Source organism: Pinus tabuliformis, chromosome 2_2, assembly GCF_031772625.1.
Source record: "Pinus tabuliformis cultivar Carrire ecotype Pingquan chromosome 2_2, CPIR1, whole genome shotgun sequence".
NCBI lineage: Eukaryota > Viridiplantae > Streptophyta > Pinopsida > Pinales > Pinaceae > Pinus > Pinus tabuliformis.
Genome location: NC_142300.1, coordinates 523036896 through 523046826, shown reverse-complemented (window position 1 = coordinate 523046826; position 9931 = coordinate 523036896). Strand labels below are relative to the sequence as shown.

Genomic DNA, 9931 nt, shown 5'->3' with positions numbered 1-9931 from the left:
AAGAGAGAGAGAGAGAGTAAAATTACAACAGAAGTCAACACTTTGACTTGTCTAGATCTAAGCATAGATCATCTTCTATAACAATGAGATCAGTTGAAGACATTTTTCTTCAATTGATACCTATTATCATGCTGCATCATCATCATGCTACATCATACTATGCTGTCCATACATCATGTTGTTCATGCATCATTGTCATCACGCTGCCTGTGCATCATCGTCATTACGCTGCCCCTACTAGTATGAATCATCGTCATCATGCTGCCTGTGCATTATCGTCATCATGTTGCACGTGCATTATCATGCTGCAAGACTATAACATTGTCATCAACGTTAGCTGCTTGCTATGGCTTGCAGCCTAGCAAAGCAGCTAGGCTATAGTTCTGAAATCCTCCATGTAGTCTCAAACTACACAATCATGCGGTCATCTACATTAATCCATTTTCATTTCTTTATAAGAGATCGTGACCTACTGATATCTATAGATCCATCGGGATTTGTTCTCACCAGATCTTGACTGTAGTTATGTAAAAAAAGTATCAAGGTAACATGCCTACGGTTCTGGTTCCCTACTGCCCACGAATATCTACGTATTGTGCGTGTATATATATTGACTGTGTGTATATATAAATTGCCTAAGTGACTGCGTATATACCTGAGTGTGAAAGCAGTGCGATCACACTCTAAATGAAAGCACAGTAACACTCTACTTAAGCTGTAACAATAACTCTGCGGATAGGAGGATCCCTCCCCTCAACGGGGATAGCCTCATAGTTTCACTAGGCTGTTACTGGTAATTTCATTGACATCTTGTTTACCAGCCACGATTTCTTAGCGGGTGGGTCGATGAAAGTCTGACTTACATACTGAGCAATCTCACCATCATTCAGTTGCCTAGCCCACTTCACTCGCCCAGACGTATTACTCCCTGGCCCAAAACACTTGTATTCATAGAAGGATGCAGTCCCTTCTTTCTCCTTTGAATCCCAGTTATGCCAACCCTCTGGCTTGATGCAAGCATCCATCCACGTGTAAGCGTATACAACTCTGGCGAATGGCTGCCATGGGCGCCCCAGATATGCATAATTGCCCTACCCGTTACCAGTAATAACACACCTGAGAAACACATAAGCCGTTGGAACATCCCGAGATCTACGGCCCTGTGCGGTGACAAACCCTGCAGACTTGCAGTGAATGTGGCAGTGTTCTAACAATGTCGTTGCATCTCCAAAGATGAAGTCGACGCTGCCTTCGATGTAGCAATCTCTCAGGTAGTGCTTTCCATGGTGTAGTGTTAAGATGTATTAACCAGCGTATATGTCTTCTATGAATGACAGTGTATGTGCCTTGCTTCTTATATGCAAGTGTCTCCATTGTTGTTCCATTTACTGCGATGAGGGTAATACTCTACAGCGTTGAAACTCCTTTCATTAGCTGCACTTATGCATCTCCATGATCAGCGTGATAGATCTTCATCACTACTTGGTAGGGCATCATCATAAGGCTAACATATTATTCTTGGTGTCTCCCTCCTTCTCCAAAAACCCAAGACGTGGAGAGGAGGAGATCACTCAAGAATTTTTTTGTGTGTAAAATGACTTCAAGTCCTTGCCAATTTATACTAAAACGTAAGTGATGAATAGACATGTCAGTTGGGCTTCTAGAGCCTACATAAGAGCTGGTCGGCTTGATAATAATTACATAAACAAAATAAATTCATATCTCCATAAATACTTATCGGAATCGGATGATCTTTGGATCAATCCTAAACCTCTCGACGAGAGGGATCCAATAAAAATATCAACTGCCATAAATAAGCCGACCCACATGGAGTTTGGCCCTAGTTGCCAATTTAACACTCCCTCTCAACTAGGGGGAACTCCATCTGCTGATCCATATGTCCAACTGTACTATCTCTGCCATTAGTGCCTTGCACTACTCTGCCTAGCTCTGCTGGCTCTACTCAGCTCTGCTGGCTTTGCTCAGCTCTGCTGGCTCGGCTCTGCTCTTCTCAGCACTGCTAGCTCTGCTCTGCTCAACGCTGCTGGCTTTGCTAGCTCTGCTCTGCTCAGCGCTGCTGGCTCTGCTAGCTCTGCTCTGCTCAGCTCTACTAGCTCTGTTCTGCTCAGCTCAACTCTGCTAGCTTTGCTTTGCTGGCTCTGCTCTGCTCTGCTCATCTCCGCTGAACTATGAAGAAGAAGAATTGATCGAGAATGAGTCATATCATTCTCCACTGACCTGAAGTCAGTCTCAGAGTGCATACCACTAGTCCCAGACCAGTCTCAACTGACCCGAAGTCAGCTTCATAGTAAGTACCACTCCTACCACTGGTCCCAGACCAGTATCGCAGTCTCAGAGAGTGTACCACTGGTCCCAGACCAGTATCGCAGTCTCAGAGAGTGTACCACTGGTCCCAGACCAGTCTCAACCGACCCGAAGTCAGCGTCATAGTATGTACCACTCTCACTGGTCCCAGACCAGTCTCAGCCGACCCAAAGTCAACGTCATAGCATGTACAACTCCTATCACTGGCCCCGAACCAGTATCATTGATCCCAGATCAATGGAGGACATCCTAGCGTAGGGAGTACGGTAGATACAACGATGCGTCCATCGGTACTACTATGGTCCCTAACTTCATTTCCCTGCTCATTGATCAGATGAGAGGTACTTCCCATGAGTCCCAGACTGCATGGGTAGGATGCCTCGGCAGGAGAATTTAATCAATCTTGTCCTCACAGGAGAACACATCAATCCTGCTACAATCGCCATGGAGAACACATCAATCCAGGCCTCACAAGAGAACACATCAATCCTGCTACAATCGCCATGGAGAACACATCAATCCAGGCCTCACAGGAGAACTAATCATCCTGCTACACAAGAGAGCGAATCATCTTGTCCCACAAGAGAGCGAATCATCTTGTTTCAGTGCACACCACCAGGGGAGGGTGAGTCACCCTGTGGTCGTATGTTGCTCCAATAGAACTGCAAGCCCCCCAAAGCTCCCAGACCTCAATGTATGCAACATGCAGGACCCTTTTACAAAGGTCTCTCGACAACTCCAAGTAGTTCGGGAAAATCACAAATTTGATCTTTCCTCAGGGCTTTGTCCTGCACATCATCTCAGTTCGATGGAGCCTCCTTGATCATCGACTTACCATATCCCAGATAAGGCAGTATTTGATGTCTATCTGTTGGAGCAATTGTCAAATACAGGATTCCTCAATAATCGAATCCCATCTCTTGTTGTCACAGAGAATCACAGTGGTATTCACCATGTGTACAAACAGCTCACTGAAGAGCTTCAGCAACCAGACTGCCTCACAAAAGGCCATACTATCAGTAATGTATTCTGCCTTGGTGGTGCTCAGAGTCACCGACTTCTGCTTCCTGCTCATCCAGGATATCGAGGCAGATTCCAAAGAGAAACAACACTGAGAAGTGCTCTAGTGATCCTCCATATTGCCTGCCCACTCATCATTCGAATAATCATGTGGTTTCATATTTCCGGCAGTGTATCTCAATTCATGAGAGATTGAGCCCTGAAGATATCTTAGAAGATTCTTGGCACCAATCTAGTGAGGCTCAACCAAATATGAGCTCATCATGCTAACTGCAACACAGATGTCCGGACGGAGGTTCTCCAAGAACATCAACGCGAATGAGTTTATGAAACTCAGAGGCATTTCCCAAATCTGGTCCGACATCATTACCATATAACTTTTGAAAGTTAAGATCCTCGAGGCAGTCACAAGCTTGCAGCTTATCTTCTCACATTCAGAATCCAACTCCCTCTGTCCCCTATAAATGAGAGGGTCTGCACCTGTCAGACATAGGTGCCGGTACGAGAGGTTTATCATCCACAACCTTCGAGTAATGGTTTGGATCGGTTTCACTCCTAGTGAATCTCAGTTGCATTATACAGCTATCAATCCTCTCATATTATGCCTGAGGTGTTTTTCTTCAAGCCATAGAGGGCTTTCTTCCACCTGTATACATGAGATTCCTTGATCATGATTCTCAAACTCCTCGGGTTGTTCCAAACCTGTGAACCTACTGCATGAGGGGAATGGTACCCTTATAATATTTTCCTTTGGTACATTTCAGACATGTACCTTCATGCTTCTTTTTGAATTCAGGCATCCTAGTCACCATTTGACTCACAGACCTCTAGAGCTGAGTCAATGGACATGGTCCCCAGTGGACTTCCTGCAACCCTGAACTCAAAAACATCTTTAAAATATCTATTTTCAAACACGTACCTTTCCATCGATAGGTGCCACCCTGCAACCTTTGACTTCCATTTCCGAGATGGACATCAGGTTCGATCAGGTACATAAAAGAGATTTTGGGGTTCCTTGCTTTTGTGGAAGAGTCGACCATTTCCTTGATGACCTGCATTACCAGTCATTCTTTTGATCATTGAAGATGTCCCAAGAATGATTGTTATCTTCATCAAGAGATGTGTCTCTACCATTCGGACACTCCTTCGCATAACAGCTGAACTTATTTCAACAAGGCATCCGCCTTTCCTTCCACCCTTAGATCCGAACTTCCCAATGAAGTGATCTTAAGATGGACCATCAAAACCTTCCGTTGCGCCATTCTGATAACATTCTCTGCTTTAACTTCACCCTAGGTGAATTATGAGGAACCCATTGATCCTTCTGTCTTTTCCCAACTGTCTTCGGTGATTGCTCTTTCACTCTTGCTTGGGCATTGTCTTCACCTCTGCTCTGATACCATATTAAGATGTGGTATGTTCTATGCTAGAGCAATTTATTTAAAATTTCCACAGTTAGCAATCACATCAGCATTACGATAAACTGCAGATAGAACATAAATATAAAACGCAGAAGACAAGAGGACACAAGATGTGGCGCGAGCCAGGGACAAACCCCACAATGTGTGGGGAAACCCTTTGATCAAATCTTCTTTTATCTTCAAAGTTTAGCAGAGAAAGAAAGAGAGAGAGAGTACAATTACAACAGAAGTAAACACTTTGACTTGTCTAGATCTAAGCATAGATCATCTTCTATAGCAATGAGATCAGTTGAAGACATTTTGCTTCAACTGATACCTATTATCATGCTGCATCATCATCATGCTACATCATACTATGCTGTCCATACATCATGTTATTCATGCATCATTGTCATCACGCTGCCTGTGCATCATCGTCATTATGCTGCCCCTGCTAGTATGAATCATCGTCATCATGCTGCCTGTGCATTATCGTCATCATGTTGCCTGTGCATTATCATGCTGCAAGACTATAACATTGTCATCAGCGTTAGCTGCTTGCTATGGCTTGCAACCTAGCAAAGCAGCTAGGCTATAGTTCTGAAATCCTCCATGTAGTCTCAAACTACACAATCATGCGGTCATCTACAGTAATCCGTTTTCATTTCTTTATAAGAGATCGTGACCTACTGATATCTATAGATCCATCGGGATTTGTTCTCACCAGATCTTGACTGTAGTTATGTAAACAAAGTATCAAGGTAACATGCCTGCGGTTCTGGTTCCCTACTGCCCACGAATATCTACGTATTGTGCGTGTATATATATTGATTGCGTGTATATATAAATTGCCTGAGTGACTGCGTATATACCTGAGTGTGAAAGCAGTGCAATCACACTCTAAATGAAAGCACAGTAACACTCTACTTAAGCTGTAACAATAACTTTGCGGATAGGAGGATCCCTCCCCTCAACGGGGATAGCCTCATAGTTTCGCTAGGTTGTTACTGGTAATTTCATTGACATCTTATTTACCAGCCACGATTTCTTAGCGGGTGGGTCAATGAAAGTCTGACTTACATACTGAGCAATCTCACCATCGTTCAGTTGCCTAGCCCACTTCACCCGCCCAGACGTATTACTCCCTGGCCCAAAACACTTGTATTCGTAGAAGGATGCAGTCCCTTCTTTCTCCTTTGAATCCCAGTTATGCCAACCCTCTGGCTTGATGCAAGCATCCATCCATGTGTAAGTGTATACAACTCTGGCGAATGGCTGCCATGGGCGCCCTAGATATGCATAATTTCCCTGCCCGTTACCAGTAATAACACACCTGAGAAACACATAAGTCGTTGGAACATCCCGAGATCTACGGCCCTGTGCGGTGACAAACCCTGCAGACTTGCAGTGAATGTGGCAGTGTTCTAACAATGTCATTTCATCTCCAAAGATGAAGTCGACGCTGCCTTCGATGTAGCAATCTCTCAGGTAGTGCTTCCCATGGTGTAGTGTTAAGATGTATTAACCAGCGTATATGTCTTCTATGAATGACAGCGTATGTGCCTTGCTTCTTATATGCAAGTGTCTCCATTGTTGTTCCATTTACTGCAATGAGGGTAAGACTCTATAGCATTGAAACTCCTTTCATTAGCTGCGCTTATGCATCTCCATGATCAACGTGATAGATCTTCATCACTGCTTGGTAGGGCATCATCATAAGGCTAACGTATTATTCTTGGTGTCTCCCTCCTTCTCCAAAAACCCAAGACGTGGAGAGGAGGAGATCACTCAATAATTTTTTTGTTTGTAAAATGACTTCAAGTCCTTGCCAATTTATACTAAAACGTAAGTGATGAATAGACATGTCAGTTGGGCTTCTAGAGCCTACATAAGAGCTGGTCAGCTTGATAATAATTACATAAACAAAATAAATTCATATCTCCATAAATACTTATCGGAATCGGATAATCTTTGGATCAATCCTACACCTCTCGACGAGAGGGATCCAATAAAAATATCAGCTGCCATAAATAAGCCGACACACATGGAGTTTGGCCCTATTTGCCAATTTAACATCTGTACTGGCACTTGTCGTCTCAAAGAGGAGGAATCACCCAACCAACAGTGAAAGCGACAGTTACCAGGCTTTACGACGTCGGAATACGTCTCTAGCCTAGACTTCTAGATGTTGTGCGTTAGGTTCCAAAGCATTTTTATGTTCATTAAACTTATTTTACAGTTGATATTTCTTAAGAAATTTTCCTTTCAAGTTCACCACGTGATGTAGATGTACAATTCCTAAAATGCAATCTAAGATGATAAACAATCGTTTAATCTTATTTTTGCAATGAAAATCCTAGCTACTAAAGAAAGAGAGACAATATTCTTTCAACATAGAGCAGAGAGCACACACTAGATGCACTGTCCTAAATCAAACCAACAAGCAGTCTAAATGAAAATGCACATGCATGTAATTTTTTCAGCTTTATTAATGTGTGAATGACAAGAAGAATGCTAAGTACAAATATGAATTATCTTTTCAAAGCGACAGTACTAAAAAATTTCTCTTCAAAAACGAAAGGAAGATAATGACGACACTTTGCTATTTTGAATTGAAAACTGCTTTCGACACTTGAAAAACTACTAATTCAAATCAAATACAAGAGTAACTGTATAATCAACCATCAAGAACAATAGAATTCTTTTCTTTGACTGAAAATGACACTTGCGACACTTTCAAATCAAAAGACGACAGTTTGATTATGCTACTTCTTTGTAAAAGAGAACTGAAAATGGCGCACAATACATAAAAACATTCACAGTTCTTTGCACAATGGAGGCGGAATGATGGAAAGGAAGAGGGTTTCCACAGTGGTATACTGATCACAGACAACAAAACTCCTAAATAAAGCTGAAGAGAGTGAACACAGAAACCAAAATCTGAGAGCAGAAGAGGTCTTGTCTGATCAGCGCACCTGCAACACAGGGAAAGTGTGATGCAGCGCACCTACTACACATGGGAGGTGTGATGCATCCAGATTCCCAAGAGGAGAAAATTTGATGGTCCAGGGACGAGACTTCAACTTGGTTCCGGGTCACAGTTTGCAGCCTAGTTCAGGGATTTAGGCCGAGCAAGTGATGTTCAGTAAATATAAATCACAGGGGCTGATCTAATGAGATTACTAGAGCCACCAGTAGGGCAATTAGAATGTTTGTAAATCAATTATTCAATTTATAAACAAAACCCGGAGATAGACTGAAGCGGCATTGATCTACTTTGCACTTGCATAGCAAATGCAGTTCGAAGGCTAGCTGGCTTGACTTCAGGCTTCATCTGTAAGTTTATAAAACAAACAAATATAGACAAGAAAACAATCTATACCTTCCCCCAGCGGAGTCGCCATTTTGTTATTGGGAAATCTAGTGTCCACTCGGAGCTAGTAGTCCCACTAAGACTGGTAGCTATCTTAGAAACAAACAAACTAAAACTACTCTCGCTTTCCTTTATGAGAAGTAGATAAGAGGGGAATGAAGGACACCAACCTCAGTCTTGCACTTGGTTCCTTGCTTGGTTCCTCTCCCTTCTGACAGATCCTTGCCGCTTTTCCTTTGCCTACCCAGCTTCAAAGAGCACTTGTGGAATCAAAGCAGCATGATACTATCGAAGAATAGAGATCTACAATCATAAACAATATAGGACCAGATATATATTGACCACACAAATGCATATATCATCAAACATACAAGAATGTGGAGGAAAACTTGAATAGCTTTATTAATATCAAGAATAGCAAAGAGGATTACAACCAATTGTTCTGACCCAGTGTCATCCTCCCAGCATGAAAGCCCTTCTTCACCTCATGAAAAGCTTAGATCACCCAACACTATGATGTTCCACCAAGAAACCAACAGCACTTCTTTACAAGATACAGGGATGAGGGATCCATATATAGATGATTACAGGGGGGTGAGTCAGCTTCTGGGATTTTGATTAGTGTCCTATCTCTGATAGTTCTTGATTCCACTTGGAGATTGGTGATCTCCTACTCATCCCTGGGTGGATTCAGAGAGGCAAGCGTCATAGGAGAAGTTTCTAAAAGATTCTATGATCATCCACCTCGCAACCTGTCTTTGCCATTTGTCCACTCTCACCCATCGCACCCTACAGAAAGGCTTTTTAGTATGCATCACACCCTTTACACTGAGCAGGTGGGATGCATCGCACCCTTAGCACTGAGCAACCTGTATGGTCCAGTTTTGACCAGTTCTGAGCAGTTTCATGTGGATAACTTCTGGGAGATGATGTAATCAGCTGACCTTGTTCCTTTAGGGTATGAAACAACACTTTTAGGGACTTAGGATCCCTTGGTTTATGGACATGTATGATTGGGGTTGCAGTGCCCAAAAATGTCTATAACAATGACCTTCATGGTGACATCTTTGGCTGTGTCACCGATGTTGTATAAATCTCTCTCCCTTAATGTGATAGGGTCCAACGAGGCCTTGGTCACTTTTGATTTCTTTCTAGACCCTCCCTTTCTCGGCTCTCTCAGGTGCTTAATACAGCCAGACATCAACTGAGGGTTTGCATCATGCTGCTCTGTGTCCTCTTCTTTAGTTGCAAGTGAAGGTGACCATGCGCCTTTATCAGAGCCTCGCTTTGTGCCTCCCGTTTGTTTTCCTACCTCCTTTCCTGTCGGCTCTGCCTTGGCCTTCTCAGTGGCCTTCTTCTTCCTTTTCTTCACCACCCGTGCCATGTTTAGCTTGGCCTCATCCTTCTTCTTTTGTGTGGCGGACTTGCTTCCACCCACCGCCAAGTCCGTGGAGGTGCGCCACTCCGCCGGCCATTTATCCAACACTGCATCATTGGCATCATCTGTGGCTAGGTGCGACAAGTCATACCACTTTTGCGCAAGTTCCTTCCATGCCTTGATTGAGATTTGATGGAAATCAACTTTGAATTCAGTATAGCTCTGTAAGTTAGCATATACCGTGGGTGACAATCGCAACTTGCAATTGATAGCCATCTTGATATTCATTTCCATCAGGATCCAAAAGATTTTGTTGTCTCAAACGCACTCCGCATCCTTGGTCACCCACAGCGAAGCATACTTCGCTTCTTCAGGAAGGTTTGATGCAACTGAGGGGAATTGGCTTTCTTCTGGTATCTCCCATGATACGAGCAC

At 43.2% G+C, this 9931-nt stretch overlaps 2 pseudogenes; both read right to left on the bottom strand.

Moving 5' to 3' along the window:
- Positions 1-683: 683 nt before the first annotated feature.
- LOC149193655 (pectinesterase 31 pseudogene) lies at positions 684-1286 on the bottom strand (annotated as a pseudogene).
- A 4455-nt stretch (positions 1287-5741) lies between these two features.
- LOC149193654 (pectinesterase 31 pseudogene) lies at positions 5742-9502 on the bottom strand (annotated as a pseudogene).
- Between the last annotated feature and the right edge of the window lie 429 nt (positions 9503-9931).